This window comes from Anolis sagrei, chromosome 2, assembly GCF_037176765.1.
Source record: "Anolis sagrei isolate rAnoSag1 chromosome 2, rAnoSag1.mat, whole genome shotgun sequence".
In the NCBI taxonomy this organism is placed as follows: domain Eukaryota; kingdom Metazoa; phylum Chordata; class Lepidosauria; order Squamata; family Dactyloidae; genus Anolis; species Anolis sagrei.
The window spans coordinates 58,461,884-58,486,397 of NC_090022.1; the positions used below are offsets into that span (position 1 = coordinate 58,461,884).

Below are 24,514 nucleotides of genomic sequence, written 5' to 3' on the forward strand. Positions count from 1 at the left end.
GAATTTTCCTCCAATCTGTTTGAAAGTTTTTGCAAATCCTATATACATACAGATATCTAGAGATTTCCATGTACCTGTATATCTGTATCTATATGTATACATTATTTTTATATATGAATTTCCCCTCACATGTTTGTAAGCCTCTGCAAATCCTATATAGATATAGATATCAATAAATATATAGAGGTGTATGTAAATGTTTATATATAAAATAATTTTATATATGAATTTTCCCCTCACATTTGCAAGTCTTTGCAAATACTATATAAATATAATTATCTATATATAGAGAGATGTCTAGATAGATATGAATATAGATATACAGGACTTGCATATATTATAGGGGAAATACACACACGCATGCACACACATACACACATATAGAGAGATGTCTAGATCAATATAAACATGGATATCCAGGGCTTGCAAATATTGCAGAAGGGTAATGCACATATATATAGAGAGCAAACATTTCAGGGGAAATGCAAATGTGAAATTAGTATGTATAATTATACATCTATATCTAGCTCTGCATTGTTTATATTGAATGTTTGCGTGTTACTGTGTTGGAAGCCGACCTGAGTCACCATGGGGAGATAGGGTCGGATACAAATGAAGTTTTATTATTATTATAAAGTTATTCTTGATACCATATTGTTTTGTTGACCCTACATTTCCACTTACAAAGCTATTTTACTGGGGTTTTTTTTTTTTGAGATACGGTAAATGTTCAAAAACATTTAACTCACTGATGCCTCAATGTACTTTTATTGGTATCCATTTTATTTTGAAATTTACCAGTAGCTTCTGCATTTCCCACCCTAGGCTTATACTTGAGTCAATAAGTTTTTCCCAGTTGTGGTAAAATTAGGTGCCTCTGTGTATATTCGGGTCAGCTTATACTCGAGTATATATGGTAATTATTACAATCATTTATATTATCAGTCTGAACAAACCTCTTTCTGATTAGGGTAGGAAATGAATCTAAAACTGTGAGCATGTTTTTTTAGGCTTCTGGCTACTGGACATGTACATCAGTTTCCTAAATCTATGACTGATGAGGATGGTAAAGGCTGCTCCTCTTTCCACAGCTGTATAGTGAGAGCCAGATGGCACTTTGCCGGTCAGTGCCTGGAGAGAAACAGCTGTGCCTGGTGGCTTTTGGCTGTTATAACATTCAAGTGTGCTTAGTGGGTACATGGGAGAGGGCCTTTTCGGTGGCTGCTCCCAGACTGTGAACTCCCTCCCAAGAGAGACCAAGAGGGTCCTATCCTGGCTGACCTTCTGCAAGCAGGTCAAGACCTTCTTCCACCAGCAGGCATTTGGGGGAGAATGAATAACGGCATGATGCTGGGGAAGTGTGAGATTGTTGGGCAGGAAGGGGGGATTGTGAATTTGAAAGGCCAATTTAAGTGTATTTATTACTGTTATATTTATTATATTTTAATCTGTTTTTTCTCCTTAATCCACATTGTATTATTTGATTGTTTTTTAAGTTTTGTACTGCTTTTTTAAAAACTATGACAAAGTATGGGGTTGTTTGCCACTTTTGAGTCCCCACAGGGAGAAAGGCAGGGTATAAATAAAGTAAATAAATAAAGTAAATAAATAAAATAAATATTACAACTGAGGGAAAGGCACAAGGAATGACCAGATACCTCCTTGCACAGTTCATAAAAAGTACTTACATTAGTGTAACTTCCAATTATACTAGCATAAATAACCAGGAGGACTGTTGCCTATTTACCCAATAGCTATTTTTTAAATATGTATTTTCTTTCACCTATGGTAATAAGTTCACTAAAACAGGTCATTTCTTTTGAGTGGATTATAGATAGTTAGACATGCACACACACATATATATAGTATGAAAAACAGGACACTTCCTAAACTCATAATGCACATAGAGTTCCTTGTTACTAGAGGTAATGGAGAAGATTTGTGAAGAATATATTCGATGGGGTTTTAAAATTTGTTTAAAATATTTATATCCTGCCCTTTAGCCAAAAAGGCTCCCAGAGCAGCTTAGAAGATAGGAAATATGACAGTCACTGCCTCCAGGGCTACAGTTTAAAATCTAAGATGTGACACACAAGGGATCAAGGACATGGAGGGAGGAGGGGGAAATTGTAAGATTTCCCTTTTTAAATGTAATGAATTTGATAAAACTCAGTGTTTAATTTCAGGCGGCATATAGTATAATGGCTTGAATGTTGTGCTAGGACAGAAGATCAGGGTTTGAAAGCCCTGCTAATGGTCTTGGGCAAGCCACACTATCTCAGCTTTAAAGCAAAGCAATGGAAACTTCCTTTGAATAATTTTGAGAACCAGCATGGTGTAGATTGACTGGTGGGTTTCCACAGCTGAGAAAGGCTTAGAGACCACCCAGAGTCTCTAATCCTTTCTCAACTGTGGAAATCCACCAGATTACCTTAGACACTCTCTCTTAGCCTCAGAGGAAAGCAATGGCAGACTTCTTGCCAAGAAAATCCTAGGAGAGGATTGCTGTTAATTGGACTTAACATGAAGGCACATAGCAACAATACCAATGACAGGTCATAAGGATGGAAGGATTGGGCAGTTTGTTGAAATATCATCTGCTTGTTGAGGGCAGAAGAAGGGAGGAAAGAACTTTGATCTTCTGATGAAGTTTTAGCAAGTACAGTGTTCCCTCACTTATTGCGGGGGTTCCATTTCAGGACCACCCGCAATAAGTGAAAATCTGAGAAGTAGGGATGCCATATTTATACATTATTTTATATATTTTATATATTATTTTCCTACTCGCGCTTCCTTACCCGCCTCCTGGCCCATCCCAAGGGCACCTGCCTGCCTCCCTGGCCTCTGCAGAGCCTTTGAAGCCACGCAGGCAGCAGCAGGCCAGGGAGGCAGGCCTTCCTTGCCGTGCCTCAGGCTGCTGCACTTCCGGGGTCCCTGGCCTCCACTGCACATAAATATTTATTATTTAATATTTTTATTAATATTTTCAAAAACTCGCGAAACAGCGAGTATGCTAAAAGCAAACCGTGAAGTAGCGAGGGAACACTCTGTTATTATTATGTCCCAGAAATGAAACACAAGCAACCGTGATAGGTTGTCCAGTGGATGACATGGCCAAGCATTTGAAGCCTTTTTATGAGGTATTCCACGACTTCTTCTTAGGGTTGCATCCAATACTTGCATTTTCTTACTCTCACATAAGTAAATTTTTGCAGATTTCTCCCAACTCTCTTAAGTCTCTTGGACATCTTTTATGTTAAATGCCTATAGCATTATGATGGCATTTTAATTGCCATGGCTACATTGTAGTTAATTCTGGATTCTGCAGTCGGCTGAGGAAATAGGCCACTTAAGTTGAGACTCTGAAATACATTCCACCAAACCATCAATCCCAGGATTTCATACGATGTTGTCACTGCAGTAAATATGAAATCCTAGCACTATAACTCTGTAGTTTGTAGTGTCTTGTGAAGGCCCTTCCACACAGCCATATAACCCAGAACATCAAGGCAGAAAATCCCATGATATCTGCTTTGAACTAGGTTATTTGAGTCCACACTGCCATATATTCCAGTTCAAATTTGAAAATGTGGGGTTGTATTTAGCTGTGTGAAAGGGACCTGAAAAGAGTTAGAAGGCCCTCTTTCACTGAATGGTTGTAGGAAGGATTGGCAAAAGTGGGGTGCCTCAACTAGGGAGAAGGAAAAGAGAGACTAAAATTTTAATATTCAAAAGTTTTATATTGAGACAGAACAACAGTATTTTCCTCAAGGAAATATACATTAGTTGCACTGTCTCTTTCCACACAGTTTTTATTGTTCTGATGTTTAAAGCTTCAACTTTAAGTGTATCTGTATAAAAGTCAGATTTATATTAGTGTGTGTAGTATTCCTTTGGAATTTAACAGATTTTTGGACATAAAATTGGAAGAGACCACAAGAGCCATCCAGTCCAACCTCTGCTATGAAGGAACAGGCAGCCAAAAGATTCCTAACAGATGGATATCCATTCACCTCTCTACGCTAAATGTAGAAAGCTCCTTAAGCAATTCTACATAAGGCACAATTTCCAGATCTTTGACCATTTTGGCCTTGTTCACTGGACACGTTCTAGCTTCTCAATATCCCCTTTAAATTGTGATGCCAAGTACTGAACACAGCATTCCAGGTCTACCCAAAGAAGAATAGAGAGGCGATTTTCCTCCTACATCACACTGTTGACACATTCAGTTACCTTTTCCTTGTTGAAATCCAATTTGTTAGTTTAGGCCTAGCACTTTAATCTATTAAGATCAATTTGAATTCTGATCCTGGCCTCTGGGGTATTAGCTACATCCCCTCAATTGGTGTCACTTCCAAATTTAATAATGATGATGATGTTGATAATTTTATTTTCGTGTCAGGAGCAACCTGAGAAACTGCAAGTCGCTTCTGGTGTGAGAGAATTGGCTGAATGCAAGGACGTTGCCCAGGAGATGCCCAGATGTTTTGATGTTTTACCATCCTTGTGGGAGGGAACTGGAGCTGACAGAGGGAGCTCATCCCTGCTCTCCCCGAATTCAAACCTGCGACCAGTTGGCACAAGGGTTTAACCCACTGCACCACTGAGGGCTCCTATGGTGATGGTGGTGGTGGTGGTGGTGGTGATGATGATGATGATATGTATATATTATTTATGTATTATAAAATGTGTATTAATGATGTGAAAGAACGGCTAGATGGCATGCTTAACCTGCATTTTAATTCTGGATATCTTGTATTTTAATCGTGTTTCATCTCTTTTTCTAGCTGCAAGGAGAGGAGAGAAATAAATGTACTGTATTATTATTATTATTATTATTATTATTATGGTGATAATAATAATGATGATGATGATAATAATAATAATAATAATAATAATACGGTACATTTATTACCTGCCTCTTCTTGCAGCTTGAGACAGGCTAGAAAAAAGAGATGAAACACTATTAAAATAGAAGATACACAGAATTAAAATGCAGGTTAAGCATACCATTTAGTCATTCCTCCACATCATTTATAGACATTTTTTGACAGCATTGATGCCAGGACAGAACAATGTGGCACCCCACTAATCACTGCTGTCCAGGATGAAGAGGAGTCTTTGGTGAGCACCCTTTGAGCTCAGGTGGTAAACCAATTACAAATTCACCTAATAGCAGCATTGTTTGCCCCCCATTTTATTAGTAATTGTTCAAAAATATCATGGGGGTGGGGGCTTGTCAAAACCCTTACCAAAATCTAGGTATGCTACATCCACAATGTTTGCTTCAACAATGACAGAAGCTGAAAGATGTGTTAGGAATTATGTGCTAGGAAAGAGAGCATTTTTGGTGGGGGGAAGAGAAATAGAAATAGAAAAGGAGGAAGGAATAAGTGAGTTCCATAGAGATAATGGGTTAAACAGAGTTTGAAAACTTTGAAGATTATTATGTATTTTTCTGTTTCTTTGTTTAAGTGTACCTATGATTAGCATATCAAATGAGGGCTTTGCATTTTAAAAGCTGTTTTAAAGTTTGAAATTACACATCTTTCACAAGTGGGGAAACTCACCTTTTATATAAGAGAAATTAAGTTCTAGCTTTTTTTTCAACTGGATACAAATGTGGGAAAATTAGCTGTGAAAATCCCTTGTGTGAACATTCTTTTCTTTTTGGTTTGAACTCCATTTAAAAAGTTTTTAAAAGTTACATTAAATCAAATAAGTGAATCAAGAAGAGATATATAGAGGAAAAACACAAAAATGTCAATAAAACAAAAAGCAAGAAGAAAAGAAAAGAAAAAGTAGATGACCTCCTATCTATCCTCACCTAACCAAGAAAACAACATAAGCTTCACTCATATCAATAATAATAATAATAATAATAGTAATTTTACAAAGGGGACTCACTTTTACGTGAACATTCATGATGTTTTAAATTTGATACATGTGGTTACAAAATTCAGCAATAATGATGAATATAAATATTATGGGTATACTTTCTGTTCTAGTATATTAGAGACCATGGATGTGTGCTTTAATATATATCAGTTGCTGTCTTATACTAAGTAATGGAGCCAGTCATCTAAATATATCCAGATCAGTATGGTTTGCAGAAATGCAAAACTAAAATATAGTTACTGATTTATATTAAGCATAGCCTGCCAAGTGCTAACCTCTTCCAGCTTGTCAACATTGGCTCCAAACCCCGATTTTGACCAGACGTTGAACCTGGACATCCAGACTTCTAGTCTGTAACATGAGGTAAAGCTGGTGACTTCACATTATAAATCAGGGAATATTCTGGGATTAGTGTAAATAGATGGTCCGGCTCTGATCTGTGGAATGGGCCTGTTTCATCCTCCTATCACTGCAGCAGTTGGCCACAGTGCTCTGGAGAGCTCCTGGCTGTCCAAGACCTCCTTTGCTAACTTCACCAAAGGTGCCCAAGCAACTAGGGAAAAGAAGAGGGGATCGCCAGGACAGCCAGAATCTGTCCTGGAGTTTAATGGCAGTCCGGTAGTGGCAATGGCACTGTCAAAGTAAGGGGGCCATCCAGTGGGGGCAAACCAATTTCAGCCCCACTGGATGGTCTGGAATCCATCCTGCTGACACTGCAAGAGAGAGAGATACATACTGTATTTGCTCCTGGGGCTGGGCCAAAATATTGCTACTCCAAGACCAGCCTCAGATTAAGTAAGTGGCACACCCCAAAATCAAGATAGTTATCTTCCTGGGTAACACTTAGTGGAGAACTTGACAACGTAAGTTTGATGAGGGGAAAAAGCATAACACAACTTGATCCTTCAGATATTTGTGTGAAAGTAGGTTCCATTGATTTTAGTGAATCAAACTCCCAACCCTGTATGCATTAGACTGGAGCCTTCATGTTCACTGGAATACTTTCTTTCCATTCCTTTTCCTTTCTGTTGGATTATATAAATATGGGTTAATAATCCTCTTTTTTGAAAAATAAGTCACTCCTCTGAAGAAAAGTAATGCATTCCATTAATGTTGAATGGCAGTCACATGTTCACATGTAATGTATTTTTACACATTTCGTTGCCTCAGGAAATGATTGCTGCAGCTTTCATATGGAAACTGAACAAGAATGCATGTGCTGTGTATTATTATCATTATCATTATTATTATTGTTTGAAACACAATAAGATTAGTACACAGCAAACAAGATCACTATGCTGGTTGTTGTATTGGATTACACGTTGGACACATCCCAAGTGTCTAGAACTATGTGATGTATTGGCGAATAATGTGTGCAGATCCTAGTAGGGTGGCCTTTTGCAGCTGGCAGATGGTAATTTTTTCAGCGCCGATTGTGTTTAAGTGCAGGCCGAAGTCTTTAGGCACTGCACCCAGTGTGCTGATCACCACTGGGACCAGCTTGACTGGCTTGTGCCAGAGTCTTTGCAGATTATTATTATTATTATTATTATTATTATTATTATTATTATAGACTCAAAGTGGCTAACATTAAAAGCATTACAATACAATTAAAAATATACAAATATTAAAACGGTATTAAACATCATTAGTATTAAAACAATTCAGAGTGCATCCATAAAAACATTAAAAACCACATGATCAGATGTCAAATGCACCTTTGTGCCTCTACATTGGGCACTTGTTTCCATTTTATAAAAAACTTTAGTTTTCCTCTGTTCTTCAAACAGTTGCAGATGCTTATTTTCTATGCAAAGCAGAAAATAAGATGAGCCTACAGCATTACAGAAAAGTCAGTTATTGATTATATATGAGACATATTCAGACCATGCATACATATTGGTATGTCATATACATACTGAGCAGAAGCTTCCCACTAGAATAAAGAACAAATTATAAAATACATCTATCAGATACTGTAAGATATAACTGAAAATCTGACTAATTTACTTCTCCCTTCCAAAAACAGTAATTGGAGTCACTACAAATTGTGTTTTGAGCATGTGTCTTATTCTTTATTCTCTGCATGATATGTTCTTGCAGTTTTCACTCTGAGTTGCAGTTCCCAGAGGGGTCTCGTGATTCCCATTTCCGATTTAGAGTGATGCTACTCAAAATGAAGGTCCATAGAGAGTTTTCAGAAAGGAAACAATTATAACCACTGGGCATAAATGTCTCACTGATACATTGAAGGAAAATGCACCTCCCACACATAAATAATCACAGATGTATTTATTTATTTTGTCAGCAGCAATACAGTTATAATGTATAAAAAACCACAGAGTTAAAAACTTGGTATTCTGCTAGAATTCCTTTGACCAGAAGCTGGCCACTTCAAGTGTTTCTGGTGTTACTGTAAGAAGGTCCTCTATTGTGCATGTCAAGCCCGTAGCCAGGATTTTGTTTCGGGGGGGGGGGGGGGGGGGGGCTGAGTCTGAGTGAAAGAGGGTCTACCCTAGCAAACCTTTTGTATCATTACCCCAATACCCCCATGCATATGGGATATATTGAGCATGGTGATCAGATCATGATATGAATAAACATAATGGTTTAAATAATGTACCAGTAAGGCCTTCTCGCAGACCACCATCGGAATTTCGGGGGGGGGGGGGGCTGAAGCCCCCCAACCCACCCCCCCTGGTTACATGCCTGGTGCACGTGGAAGGACTCAGATTGCATTGTAGTAAGTGATCTGTGGCTTGCTCTTTGCACTTGCATGCCGTGGACTCCACTTTGTAGTCTCATTTTTAAAGGTTAGCTCTGCATCTTGTGGTACCAGAACGCAGCCTGTTCAGTGCCTTTCGAGTTGACCAGTCTTCTGTATGTCCAGGAGGGACTTTCTCATTCATTATCAGCCACTGATTGAGGTTCCAGGTTTTAGCCTGCCACTTTTGGACTTTCCCTTGCTGAGGTGTTTTTTCAAGTATCCGAAGATCTACAGACTGTTTCTTGATTTAAGTTGTTGGCCTGCTGGCTGATATCTGAACAGAGGATGGGCTGGAGATGTCACTGCCTTGGCCCTTTAATTACGGGCTGCTACTTCCCGGTGGATGTCAGGTGGTGTGATACAAGCTAAACAATATAATTTATCCAGCGGTGTTGGGCGTAGACATCCTGTGACAATGCGGTGTATCTCATTAAGAGCCACATCCACTGTTTTAACATGGTGAGATGTATTTCACACTGTACTCAGCAGCAGAGAAGCAGAGAAGGGCAGATGTTTTCACTGTATCTGGTTGTGATCCCCAGGTTGTGCCAGTCAGCTTTTGTATGATATTATTTCTGTATCACAGATGTAGAGTACTGGAGATGGACTCTTTCCACAACCTCTCACCAGCTGTTCCTTTTTCCTTGGGTTGGTTAAGTTGGCTTTCACTGTGCCCTAAGGTGCTAAAGGGACGATGGCAGACTACATAATGAGATACTGATTGGAATGTAATATCCATCTGGGCATTCTGCTGGATAATGTGTTGGGTTCAGGTTGTATCCTGGACTTTGGAAAGGAAGAAACAAACATTGGTTGAGTATAATTCTATTAATTAATGCAGGCTAAAATATTATTTCCCCTATTTGCTGCAGCTTGATCCTTGGTGAGAAACAAAGGTTCCCTGGCAGGTATAAAAAGTGAGGAAACCAGGCAGAATAAAACACGTTATTTTAAGTTTAATAAAATATCAATATCTAAAAATTATTATTATTATTATTATTAATATTATTAATAATAATAATAATAATAATAATAATAATAATATACTGCCTTATTTTCTCTCAAAAGACTCAAAGCAGTGAAATATAGCATCTGTTCACTCCATAGCGGCATGTATGTCCCTCTCCCCCCAAATAATCCTTCCATGATTTAGTGGTTAATAGAAATGATTAATGGGCATCCTGGTAAAAATGATAGGAAATCGTATCTCTTTCAGCTTCATTAGTTTTAAAGCTCTCATTATGGAAGCACTAAAATATATGCATTTCATACAGTGAGCAAAATCAATCCCTTAGGTCATATGTTCAGAAGGCATGATATAGAGGCCTCTCTGCTTTCATGTAAATAGTCCCTGCTATTCAGGTATGTGTTAGTGCTAGATCCCACTTCATGTTGCTATTAACCTAGTGCTTGCATGTTCAGTTTCATTTTGTAAAGGCTTAAAGGGTGTATGTAGCAGAGCAGTGTTGCATGCAGATGTCTTTTCTTAAAGATGTTCAGTGCAAAGTTTAGAACAGATTTTAGATTTGCAGAAAACACATGAAAGTCCCCCGCCAGCCCCATTATTGTCTTTGTGACAAAAGGAGAGAAATTCATCCCCCATAAAAGATCTTTATGTCCCATGACTTTCATGTTTTAAATTCAAGAAAGAATTGGTGGTGAGGGGGATTGGTGTAAAACAAATGTAAAAATTATGAAAATAAAATGAAAGCTAAAAAAATAAGAGGAGAAAACAATTTTTCATTGCTGAAATTTCCCATGGCAATGAACATGCTTAATAATAATAATAATAATAATAATTTTATTTATATCCTGCCACCATCTTTCCAAAGGGACTCAGGGAAGCTTACAAAGCACTCCAGGGTGCACAAATAACATACAGCCAGTAAAAATAGTGCAAAAGTATAAAACAAGTAACATAAAATTATAGAAGCTTCCTTATTATTGAGAACTTTGAGTTCTCAGGGTTTCTGATTGTGTGGAAGCTCCTAGGTATATTCAGCAATGCTATGCATGGAAAAACAATGTGATGTGAGAGCTGTTCAGCAGTGGAACTCTCTGCCCCATAGTGTGGTAGAGGTTCCTTCTTTGAAGGCTTTTAAACAGAGGCTGGATGGCCATCTGTCAGGGGTGCTTTGAATGTGATTTGCTTGCCTGGCAGGGGGTTGGACAAGATGGCTCATGTGATCTTTTCTAACTCTTTTCTAACTCTATTATTCAGTGATTCTATGATCTTGGTTGTTAGGTCTTTTCCTGGGTTTATTTGAGGAGGTGATTCAGAAAATTGCATTGGACAGACCACATCAGCTCTAGTTTCTTAGATATGGTTATCATGGTTTTCTGTGAGAGGGCAGATGTCAACTGGTAGATGGCATATGTTCTGTATCACAAAACCTAGAGTGAATAGGGGAAAACTGGTGCCATTTTTGGAATCAGCAGGTCAAATATACCCAGAAACATGTCTAATATTTCAGGCCCTTTTAGGTTTGTCGATCAATGTTATATGCAAACGCTTCCTAATTTTTTAAGAAATAGATTGTATGTAATGGCTTACAAAGTTTTATAGCATTATAAATTATAGTTTCCAGTAAGAAAAAGTGACTCGGTTTTATTAAAAATATATAAATCATATCTAAGACCTGGTAAAGTTTTATAGTATTCTGAAATAGCATCTTGTTTGAAAAAAAGTACTGATTTTTTTTTTCTAAATATGTACCTTTATGACTGTCTTTCTGGACATTCACCATATGGATTTGGTTAACCACATAGGCTGTATTTTATTATTTTCTGAATTAATTCAGAGTCCTTTTAATTTTCATTTATTAAATCTGAATTAAAAAGAAATGGCTGTATTCATATTTATATTTATGGTAATGGAACAAATGGGCATGCTTAGTGTTTATCTGAATGCACAGAGAATCTACCTTCTATGCTTTAAACAGAATGCATGAAGGTTGCGAGAGGAGGACTGGAGGTCTAGCATGAATTGTACCCCTCTTCATGCATATTGTGTTCTCAAGCATCTAGGTCCTCCTCTGTGTCCCTCCTTTGAAGTAAATACACTGTGGAATGGTATACGAGAGAAACACCTAGCAGACAGGAAGAGGAGGATGAACTAGTTCCATTGGGTAAGTGATGTGGCAGGTTGTACATGGGCTGGTTCCTCCTCCTCTCTGTTTTACTGTGTGTTCTGTTCCCCTCAGTATCTGAATGCCACAGACATCTGTGGCATTCAGGAAAGGGAAAAGGAGCCGGGATCTGTAAGGTAAAGGAAGTGAAGTGGTGGGAGGGGGCCATTTCCTCGTGCTCTTCCCCGTAGGATGATAGTAGGTAGCCCTCCAAGGGACTGCATTGACAGTGCTCAATTTCTTTCCCCCATATCCATAGTTTTTCTACTTTCACAGGGGAGCTGTGCCACAAACTGTATTTCAGTAAATGAATAATCAGATCAAATAGCTTGACAATCTTCCACTGGTTCAAGTAGGATATAGACCAAGGGTGGATAAAGTTGGGGCTACCAGATAATTTGGGTTGTTGCACCCTGTATTTGCCTGTCAACCCCCGAAATAAAGAGACCACAGAATAGATATGGATTGAAATATGGGCAACTTTTATTAACTATTACCTAGTTAAAACTGCAAACTGTAAATCTTTCTAAGGTGACCTGAACTAGGTGTGAGAACAGTCAAGGTAGCTTTCCTTCCCGGCCTACCCCTCGGCTCCTTAGGGCACAACACCTGGGTCCTCTGCTGACGTAACCCAGGCAACCTTAAAAGGAATCATATGGAGAAATCTTCCCTAAGGATGTTGAGGACTTTTCCCATTTCAAGGCCATTTGTCTTTTATTCTCACCTCGGCTAATTGAACAGTCGGTGACCCAAAGGGGGGTGACCTGGGTGTTCACCAAATTGTAACTTTCCTAGCTGTTTTCTGATGATGCCTATTTAAGTCCACACCATCACCCAATTTGCCCATGGCAACAATATAGGGTAGGCGAAAAACCATCCTAGTCTTTTTAGCGTAGGAGGAAAAAAATCTTACCCCGCCCCCTAAAGCAACCATTATATTATACTATTAATGGGCAGGCGTGGCTGGTTGAAGATCCAAGTAAGAATGAACCAGAAGGGGCTGGCTGGTCCCTTCTGACTCCGCTCACAAAGTAGTTCTGTTTGGAACTACTTTGTGCTAGTCTCCTCCTCGGGGGAGGAGGCAAACCTCTTTCCTCCCCCTGCTGCGCCGGAGGAGGAAAACTAATTTTCATTGTTGTCTATGCTGAGCAGAACTGATAGGAGTTGCCCTACATCAACATCTGGCAGTCTAGAGTTTTCCTACTTGTGCTGTACACAGTTGGTCAGAGAAAAGTTAGATGTAGAAGTTTTCTAGCAGGGCACCCCTGAGTAAGGTTCCAAGAAACCATAATCAAATATGTGTGTGTGTGTGTACACACACATATATACATACTTGCATACATATATGAGTCTGTCTTGGACATGTTACTGGACTCTTATGTTCTTGCTGTAGCACTATATACATTCTAGTTCTTCTAAATTTTATCAGCTCCTATGTATATCAGCTCCTATGTATATAATGCCAACTCCCCACATAGAAATGGTTGATGTTAACGGGTTCACAATATCAGATGGGTTTTGTAAACACCATCAATTTCACAGACACATGTATAAATGAATCCTGTCAATCACATGCAGGTTATTACCATTATTCACTGACTTATTGCTGATTTTTCAGATATTCAGTAGTTTTGTAAGGGATTGTCAACATTTAACATGCAAATGACTGAAATGTGGGAAATATCACTGTTTATGGAATGAGGAATACATGTTCTTCTTGTACTGGGGAAGAGAGGTTTTTATTGTGGTCATGATGGAAATATTTGCATTGTCATGTCAGTTTCCAGTCAATTGAAAGTAGATTTATAATATTGCTAGAGTTCCATATTCTTTCATGACATGACATGAGCTATTGCTAACTGTCTTACTCTATTGATTGGAGGATTTGTTGCATTGTGAGTTTATATTTCATAATTTCAGGAACTTGAGCTCAGACAGTGAGATATTAGCATTCTCTTATTTTGCCAGATTTTGATAGAGAACATTTTGGTTTAAGACCGGAAGCTGAACTATCAGATTTTTATCTCTCAGACTTAAACTCCTACACTTTTATGTAGACATAATGTTTTTTAAAAAAACTATATGTTGAGCCATCAGTTATTTATTTTATTTATTGTATCAGGAGCGAACCAAGGGTACAGTGTGATGGGACCACAAAGCGGAGTCAATGGCATGCGAGTGTGGAGAAGAACAAACCATAGACCACCTATTACAATGCAGCCTGAGCCCTGCCACATGCTCAATGGAGAACCTTCTTAAAGCAACAGCAGAGGCACTCCAAGTGGCCAACTACTGGTCAAAGGACATTTAATATAATTTTTTAAACTTTGTGTTTTCTCAAATACATCACAGATTTTATTGTGGTCATTTTGGAAACCTTTGCATTGTTCTGTCAGGTTCCAGTCAATTGAAAGTAGATTTATAATATTGCTAGAGTTCCATATTCTTTCATGACATGACATGAGCTGTTGCTAACTGGGACATGAGAGAAGCCTCCCGGCAGGATTACAACACATCCGGGTGTCCCCTGGGCAATGTCTTTGTAGACGGCTGATGCGCTTCTCTCATGTCCCCTGAGCCATCAGTTAAACAAGATGGATCCAAGAGTGAGTTAACAATACATTAGAAAGAGGGAACATCATCATTATCCAAAAAGAGCATTCCTAGGAAACTGGAACCAATCCCATTTGCCATTTGATGATTAGGGCATGCTTTAAAAGAAAAGTCCTTTATGAAGAATTCTTAGATGTTGCTGAGGCAAGCTTATTTTTAAAGTAAAGATACTTTTCTCTATTTTTAGAAGTGCCTTTTCTTGTGAAAAAGTTTTAAATGATTGGAAATAAAAGTTGTACTGAAGAAGAAAATGATTCTGCTTGTGCTTGTTTTCTCTTTCTTCTTTGCCTTCAGAGTCTTGCTGATTTGTTTTTGTGTGGAGTTGAAAAGATGGAATGCATAGAACATTATACAGAACACTGTGGTCTGCTTCCTATTGATACTCTTAAGTTGCCCAAACTTTTTCAGCTACGGAGCTCTTTTTTGCAGCAAAAGTGTCTCATGGAGCCCCAAGAAACGTTTAGTGTTTACTTCTGTCTGTTTATGTTATATGAGGCATATTACACAGGAAACATATACGGAAGTATGAATAATAAGGTATATATAAGGAATACACACATACATATAGAGCAAACAATAGTAAAAAAGAACAGGAGACAATATTATTCATTATTTAAATTTACAAAATGATATAGCAGCTAGTTATAATGTTACTTGTATACCTGAAATTAATGTGCTTCTTGTAGCAGTTTGTCAGAGTTTCGTGGAGAGTCCCTGAAATCTCCCTCCTCACCATGTCTTTTTTTAATGCCCATAGCACCCTCATTATTATTGTTTCCCTGGCTAATGAAGGTCCAGCTCAGTTTTCTTCCAACTCTGCTGTCTCTCTTTTTCTCTCTCTTCTGCTTTTCAAACGCATTCACTGCCTTACTGAGTTGCTTGGTATGCCATCTCCTTGTCCCAGCAACATTCCTGTGATCTCTGCTGGCAGTTTCTTATCTCAGAGCACTCAGCTTTTCTGTATTTGCACCATGACTTGCTCCTGCCAACCAATCTACTCCAAGGGACAGCCCCAGGGTGGCTGGAGTTTTGGCAAAACTCTGGATTAGCCATGCACTTCAGGCAGAGTGTGGACAGCCACAATATGAACTGGTCTTCTCTCCACACAAGTGGCATTGCTGCCTCCCTTTTTCCTGTTCCTGCCATCACAGGAAAAATAGGCAGATAGGGCTCGTGTTGCACCCGTCACCGTTGTTGAATGGAATAGACCACTTGTGATAACAGGGACTCTCCTGGAGCTTTGCGTACATCTGGTCATAGCTACCGTAATAGGAAAGGTAAGGTGATGGTTTAGTGGGGCCTAACAGGTTTCAGTATGGCTGGTCTACTCTACCTTACTGTTTCATTCAGGCTGTGCACAGAATGTGCGGCCGCCTCTGGGTCAGTCTCAAGTATTGCTACTCTGCACTGACCATGAATTCAACAGCTGTGTAGACAAACTCTTAGACTTGACTTATCATCCAACAAAAAAGTAAAGTGAACCATTCAGGTCAAATGCCCCCAGAAATCATTCACGCACAGAAAGAAATTATATTGATATTACTACATTCTTCCACAGATCTAAATGAGATTGTGGAAGTAAATACTGTGTGTTTGTTTATTAGTGTTTGCAAATGAAATAAAGGAAAACATGTTGTATAAAGTTCAGAGTTACACTTCCTTAATTCCTGTATGTGACAAGTTCTCTTCTTTCCAGTTTTGTGTTATCTGCAGGTGTATGGCTTGGCATAGGAAACTGAGTAGTTTTTTTTTAAATAAGAGCCTATTTTCTTCTGAAAAAAATATTCATTGAAACCAGTTTCAGTAACATTAAATTTATTTATTTATTTTATTTACTTCATTTATACCCCATCTTTCTCACCCCACAGGGGACTCAAGGCATCTTACAAACTCCAGCAAAATTCAATACCGCATATGAACATAACAGTAAAACACACCAATAAAACCTATGGTACTTGCCTTCAAAATACGAGCGTTATCCAGAAAATAAGGTTGCAAGGGATGTAGCTCTCATGGGGAAGTTTCGCGGGGAAGTTGGTATCACTTCAGTGTAGTGGGAAGCCAGTGGAAGCGAACAAACAGTGCCAGACATCAGTAGCTCATCGCCTGGCATTGTGGTGAAGGTTAGAGATGAGTGTCCTCATTCCATTTCCCTTCAAGTGCAAAGTTTGATCTGCAATATGGTACCCAGGCCCGTAGCCAGGATTTTGAATGGGGGGGGGGGGCTGCGGATCTACCCTAGCAAATCTTTTGAATTGTTATACCAATACCCCAATGCATATGGGATATATTGAGCATGGTGATCAGATCATGATATGAATAAACATAACAGTTTAAATAATGTACCAGTAAGGCCTTCTCAAGGACCACCCTGAGAATTTCGTGGGGGGGGGGGGGGAGGGACTGAAGCTCCTTAAGTCCCCCTCTGGCTACCTGATGGTACCTAAATGCTAAGGGCATGAATGCCGCTGTGATTCATCACAAAATCGTTTCAGTTTATGGAGAGGACGTAATGTCAAAACAGCATGTGACAAAATAAGTATGGAATATATTGTGAGACCATGAAGAAATGTTGTGGAATGCTGATAACTTGAGTCTGTCTCCTTTATGACACGGTGTGCCCCATACTGCTCATGCAATGCAAGAGTTGTTGACTTCATTTGGTTGGGATGTTTTAAGCCATCCCTCTCATAGTCCCGATCTCGCGCCCAGTGACTACCATCTGTTCACTAAATTGAAAGAACACCTTGGTGGAAAACACTTTTCCAATAATGAGGTGAAAATTGAAATGACGAACTGGCTGAAAAAGGCAGAGGGAAACTTCTATGGCACAAGCATCAAAAACTGGTCACATGGGTGACAAAATGCATTGAACTGAATGGTGATTATGTGAAGAAATAATGTAATACCTATGCTACAATCCATGTAAATTTTATTAAAATATACTTCTTTGTTTTTTTTTAAAAAATTCTTGTAATTCTTGTACATTGAACAATCAGCTGACATCAGCAATGCTTTTTTGCTTGATGTCTCAATGCCAAAGTCTGGAAACTCTTTCTGAATTGGGCATGCCACCAGCATTTTTTTTAATTTTTCCACAAGCTCTGCAATAACTTCAGCACCACAGTATGGCCCATAAATGAGACTGAAAAGATTTGGAGCCATTGTAGAGTGAAGCAGAGTTGCCTGTTCTACCCAATCATTTTATGTCCTGCTGTGGAGCTACTTGTTTATAATGTTGTCAATGACCCAGGATGCTTTAAGTTATATGGAAGGATTTCACTTATGCTTTTGGTTTGATTTTGGTAACTGAGAAACCCAAAAAAGCTGAAGATAATGTTAAATGGCAGTGCACATGCTGTGGATTGAATGGATCTGTGTTTTAATGTAAAAAAGTTTGAGTTTCTCCATATTAACAAGTGCTTGAAAGATGAGGTTATATTAACTTACCTTAGCCTATCTCAAAGGAGAAAATATCTACCAACAACTAGGTACTTCACTCAGTTTCTAAAGCTGCCAGACCACCAAGGCCATTCTCCATGCCATTGTGATAGATTCATTTTTTCTTTCTTTTTTAATAAGGTAGAAAAGACCCTTGCTGAAGGGTTCCAGAAATCAGGGCTAAGCAGGAAACCTTTGACAGTAATAGCTGTTCGACAGTGCCACCTTGGTGTGTTGTGGAGTCTCCTTCTCTGAAGGTTTTAAAACAGAGATTGAATGGCCATCTGTCAGGTGTGCTTTTAATGTGTATCCCTGCATGGCAGGAGGTTGGCTCTTGGGGCCTCTTCTAATTCTGTAATTCTGTGAGCACCCTGTTGCATATTTTTGTGAAGTCATTGCAAAGGTTATGAAAAGAGAATAGTCTAATCCAAGAGCTGGGATGGGGGGTGGGGAGCATTTCCAGTTTATTCTACACATCTCAATATACAAACCCCTGAAGTTTTGTAAAAGCTGAAACTTCCTATTATTGATGTCCAGGAGGATGAAGAATTGGAGGTTTTTTTCATGGGTCTCATGAAGCTATTGCTCATGCCACCACAGCTGCTTTGGTAATCTCCTTGCTTGCCAGGGCTGTGATTAGATGGGCCAAGAGTCTTCTGCTGATTCCTAGTTAGGAGACAACTCTCAGATAGGACATTTTTAATTGGTGGAGACTTCTGCTTGTATGACAAGCACAGTCCTTGATTCAGTTCAGTTTCTGGAGTCAAGTGGTCAAGCAGCAACCGCAGGCATGATGCCAGGGATATTCACATATGTGAGAGACTATAAGAGCTCTGCAGCCCTTGAACTCAGACTACAATGGATCAGTGAGTTTTACATACTGTAAGATAGAATTGCAAAATAGATTCTTTTTTGCAGATTGAAAAAGCATGTACTGATATAACAGGTGATTAACCATCTCTTAGAAATAGGGGCCAGTGAACCAATAGGTTTGCAGATTGCTATTTGATTTTGTGCCAAAGAAAAGTGAACAGTGAAACGCAGTTCTAAATTTTAGAAGGGTAAATATTTTACTTGAAAGAAAGAGGTTCAGAAGGGAAATCCTTTGTATAGTTCTATTCAAGCCTCCCTGGCGTGTTAAAGGACTACCTCCATGTTACTATTCATCCAGCCCCTTAACAATCTTACAGGTTTGCTTAAAAGGGAAATTATTTTGAATATAAGGCTCTTCCTTTTGGCCTTTCTTCCTCACCAAAGGTATTCTTCAAACCCATGGTAGGATTACAGTCAGCCTTCCAGATTCGGACACAAAACCTCAGTGAAAGTGAAAAACTGCAAATAAAAATGGCAATATTTTAACCTGAGAGAACACCTCACTAGCCAGGTTGGTGGCATTTGAGATCAGAGCTTTCCCGATTGATATGTTCATTAGACCTTACAAACTAAATACATTTGCCTTGGCTGAGGCATTTTTGGTGAGAATTCACATCAGTGGGAGGGTACCCCATGACTACATCTTTTTAGGACTTCTGGGACTCGTTCATCCAATAGGGATATAGCATTACAATTCTGCTCTAACTGCCATGGCTGCATTCTTAGATTTAATGTTTGGTCAGAGGAACTAGAGGTCCCTAATGAGATTTCTAAATCATCTCCCTAAACTGAAAACAACAGAACTCTGTAGGAAGAGACAATGGTAATCAAAATGAAACCGTAATGCTATACCATTGGCCTTTTATATCCATGGCTTTTGATACAGTCTTCAATCAGGATGTCTTTTGCCACTACAGGAAGAAGAATTGTTGGCACATTATGTGAGATGGTCATTCATAGAATCATAGAGTTGGAAGAGACCTCGTGGGCCATCCAGTTCAACCCCCTGCCAAGAAGCAGGGCAATCACCTTCAAAGCACCCGCAACAGGTGGCCATAATTCTTTGTAATTAGCAGAGTATTTTTACTTTAAGATTGGAGAGAACTGCAGAAGGGCCCCCTTCCCCATCTTTATGATCTTTATGCACTTGCTCTGTTGGGCATTAATTAATTCTGTTAGTACCTTTTTACAAGTTAGACGTTTAAATTAGCTAGACCTACTAACTAGCAGATATGTTTGTTAACCCTCACTGCGGGAAGGAGAAAACAAGTTAACACAAAACTATTTAAATCTACTTAGTTATTTTCAAGTTCTGGCAATACCTGTATTGATTTCCAGGGAAAATGCTGACATATGCTTCTGAAACCCATGCTATGGTCAAATTTTAAAGTTACGTTGTAGATCCATTAGATTGTTTTCCTATTTCTGTGTTTATTTTCTACCCTGTTCCATGGTTAGACTAACCAGAATTCACACGGATAGCACTAATCAGGGTTAATATGATTTGAAAGAATATATTTGTCTTCTTCAGATTTGTTTTTTTTTGTTTTCTTATTTAACATTTCATTTTTGTCTGTTGCATGGGTTACCTGGGTTATTTCATTTGCTCTTCATTGTACAGGTAGTTCCCGAGTTACAAACATCCAACTTGCAAATGACTCATAGTGAATAACGGGGGTGAGACAACAGGAAGTGAGAGAAATCTACCCATCAAAAGTGAAGTTCAGTCTCCACTGGAGGTTTATCACCAATCCTTGTTTCTAGAACAAGCCAATTTTTTTTCAAAATCCAATTATCACAGGGACGGAAAGTGAGATGAAATATTCTGAATAGGGGCACAGACAGCAACACAAATCCCACAGGAGTGTTAAGCCTTCCCTATTCTGTGCAAAACTAATATCTATCTATATTTGTTTTTGTTTCTATATCTGTATCTATATCAGTATCTCTCTCTATCTCTATCTATCTATTTATCTGGCTGGAGTTACACTTAGAAAATGTATCTGTTGTAATTTCAAACAAATTCAACTTAAGAACAAACCTGCAGAACCTATCTTGTTTGTAACTTGGGGACTGCCTGTATTTTATTGTGGTAGGACTGGGGATTGCAAAGCATAATTTGTGACTGAGATTACATGCTTTTTATTTATTTCAAATATGAATCCATTGCATTAAGAAAGGATATTTACCTTGATAAGTAACATATTGACAATTGGTAACAGCCCATGTTAACATGGGTATAAGATCTATTTATTTCAGTAATTGTTTTCAGATCAATCAGTTTAGAATTGCATCCTACAAGGCAAAAAAAAATCAAGATTAAAATCAGCATTTTTTTAAAAAAGTCTAAGTTTAAACAGAAAACTAAAGCAAAGACTAAACTTTAGCTAACATTTACAGCTGAAATACCATGGAAAATGTAACTTCACGGTTCTTTTCTCTTCTCAGTAGAGTTCAGATGATGAGCTGAGGCTTGAAAATAAATGAAGCTTAATTTAGAATGTACCTTCTCTGGAAATAGATTGCCCATTGTCAGTAAAGATTTTTTAGGGCAGATAGAAGTGTTAAAGAAGCACAGGGATATAGAATTCAGTTCTATTTTATTTTCTGCCTTGAATTAATGTCTGTGAGCATAATTATATGAAATACATACACTTTTGTTCAAATTTTAGTGGGTTCATCTAAATTTCATATTGAAATGCCTAATTTACTCTTTGAAGATATTAATAAAACTAGGAATAGTTGCCTTCAGATTATTGTACTAGATATTTGATACCTCTAGGGAACCTCCGGTGGCGCAGTGGGTTAAACCGCTGAGCTGCTAAACCTGTTGACCGAAAGGTCGTAGGTTTAAATCTGGGGAGCGCCGTGAGCTTCTGTTGTCAGCCCCAGCTTCTGCCAACCTAGCAGTTCGAAAACATGCAAATGTGAGTAGATCAATAGGTCCAGCTCTGACGGGAAGATAACGGCGCTCCATGCAGTCATGCTGGTCATATGACTGAGTCGTACACGACTGGACATAATGTCAGGGGAAAACCTTTACCTTTACCTATTTGATACCTCTACTAATAAACTGAAGGTACTGGAAAACTGAATGTAATAGGTATAGAGATTTTCTGCTGTAGAAAATGTCATCATTGTCTAATGACGGATTATTTCTGCAAGAGGATTCCTAGAGTCCAGTTTCTAAGCAAACAAAGGCACTACACACATGCCTTAGTTTATGAAATAAGTCTTTTTACACCTGTCTGTTCCCCTTTTCTTCTTTGTACTCAATCTGGCTAGATTTTTAAAAAGATTGAGATGGTGGTGAAGGAGGGCTAGAGAAACACAGAATTTGAGTACTGGGTTGCAGCAGCCTGTCTACAATATATAACACAATACAATTTGATCTGGGAAAGAATAGGATTTACTGTAATTGTGTGAACCTGCGTACAATAGGCAATGTAAGCAGCAGTTGCCTCCAGAATTCCTTGGAAAACATATGTGAATAGCAAAGCAGCGAGAACAGAAAAGCTTGTCTCAGTAGACTACACTGGCATGATTAAACATGATAGACATATAAATGTGGCATCCAAAATGGAAATAATGAGAAATGTGGAGGCTGGTAAAAGAAAGTCATCCCTAGTTGCATTTCGAAATAATTTGTCAGGTGGTCTTTAGAAGGTTTAAGTGTTTTTGTTTGCCCATGCAAGCCTTACTTGAACTGGTTGTTTCAGTTCACATGTATAAATTATTATTTTTGACTAATTCTTTTTCCTAGTGTGGGAATCTATCCTTATTTTTCTTTTGTTACTTCTATTTCTGGTACAAAATATTATGTTAAAGAAGTACAGGCTTTTGGAAAGGCATGACTTTTAGATCATTACCTTTTGGGAAAATGATGGCATAACCTTTTGGGAGACAGAAATCTCCATAACCTTTTGGAAAATGGCATTCAGAACCATTTGGGAAAATCAGGAATCTCCCCGAGAAGAGTTAAAAACTCTTGAGTCAACCTTCTCCCTAGTGGTATCTACTACCATCCATGCATGGCAATTATGTTTCTCAACTCTTAGACGGATGAACTTAGCTATCTCTTTGAACTGTTAGGGACAAAGATATGCCAAAGCACAAAATATACATACACACACAGAGAAGAGTTTCAGAAGTGTTTCTTTCAGTTGCCCCAAAACATCTACTCTCCCTTAAAACATATTGCTTTTAAATCATGTTCTCATGAGACTCTCTTCCAACAACCTAAAAGACGGCTTTATACATGGACTTCACCAGATGGTCAGCACCGAAATCAGATTGACTACATCCTTTGCAGCCAAAGGTGGCGGACATCCATCCAGTCGGTGAAAACAAGACCTGGGGCTGACTGTAGCTCAGATCACAAACTTCTTATTGCACAATTTAGAATAAAACTAAAGAAATCAGGGAAAACACACAGACCAGTTAGATATGATCTCACTAACATTCCTAGTGAATATACAGTGGAAGTGAAGAACAGATTTGAAGGACTAGATTTAGTAAACAGAGTCCCAGAAGAACTATGGACAGAAGTCCGCGACATTGTTCAGGAGGCGGCAAAAAAGTACGTCCCAAAGAAAAAGAAAACCAAGAAGGCAAAATGGTTGTCTGCTGAGACACTGGAAGTAGCCCAAGAAAGGAGGAAAGCAAAAGGAAACAGTGATAAGGGGAGATATGCCCAGTTAAATGCGCAATTCCAGAGGTTAGCCAGAAGAGACAAGGAACTATTTTTAAATAAGCAATGCATGGAAGTGGAAGAAGACAACAGAAGAGGAAGGACAAGAGACCTCTTCCAGAAAATTAGAAACATTGGAGGTAAATTTCAGGCAAAAATTGGTATGATAAGAAACAAAGACCTAACAGAAGCTGAAGAGATCAAGAGAAGGTGGCGAGACTATACAGAAGATCTGTATAGGAAGGACAATAATATCGAAGATAGTTTTGACGGTGTGGTGAATGAATTAGAACCAGACATCCTGAGGAGTGAGGTTGAATGGGCCTTAAGAAGCATTGTTAACAACAAGGCAGCAGGAGACGACGGGATCCCAGCTGAACTGTTTAAAATCTTAAAAGATGATGCTGTCAAGGTGATGCATGCCATATGCCAGCAAATATGGAAAACACAAGAATGGCCATCAGACTGGAAAAAATCAACTTATATCCCCATACCAAAAAAGGGAAATGCGAAAGACTGCTCAAACTTCCGTACAGTGGCCCTTATTTCTCATGCCAGTAAGGTAATGCTCAAGATCCTGCAAGGAAGACTCCAGCAATACATGGAGCGAGAGTTGCCAGATGTTCAAGCTGGGTTTAGTAAAGGCAGAGGAACAAGAGACCAGATTGCCAATATCCGCTGGATAATGGAGAAAGGCAGGGAGTTTCAGAAAAACATCTATTTCTGCTTCATTGACTATTCTAAAGCCTTTGACTGTGTGGATCATAATAAATTGTGGCAAGTTCTTGGTGGGATGGGCATACCAAGCCACCTTGTCTCTCTCCTGAGGAATCTGTACAAGGACCAAGTAGCAACAGTAAGAACTGACCACGGAACAACAGACTGGTTCAAGATTGGGAAAGGCGTACGGCAAGGCTACATACTCTCAACCAACCTTTTTAACGTGTATGCAGAACACATCATGCGATGTGCGGGGCTGGATGAATGCAAAGCTGGGGTGAAAATTGCTGGAAGAAACATTAACAACCTCAGATATGCAGATGACACCACTCTGATGGCCGAAAGCGAGGAGGAGCTGAGGAGCCTTCTAATCAAGGTGAAAGA

The 24,514-nt window shown here is 38.8% G+C and overlaps 1 protein-coding gene across 18 annotated transcripts in view; it reads left to right on the forward strand.

The window, feature by feature from the left end:
- The window catches only part of ERC2 (ELKS/RAB6-interacting/CAST family member 2), a 691,106-nt gene that overhangs the window by 9,846 nt on the left and 656,746 nt on the right, over window positions 1-24,514 (forward strand). The window contains exon 2 of one of the 18 annotated variants that reach the window (XM_067463537.1): window positions 19,638-19,769. The exons of the other annotated variants lie outside the window; for them this stretch is intronic. The gene's annotated coding sequence lies outside the window, so the exon portion shown is untranslated. The remainder of the gene's footprint in view (window positions 1-19,637; window positions 19,770-24,514) is intronic. 18 annotated transcript variants of the gene reach the window in all.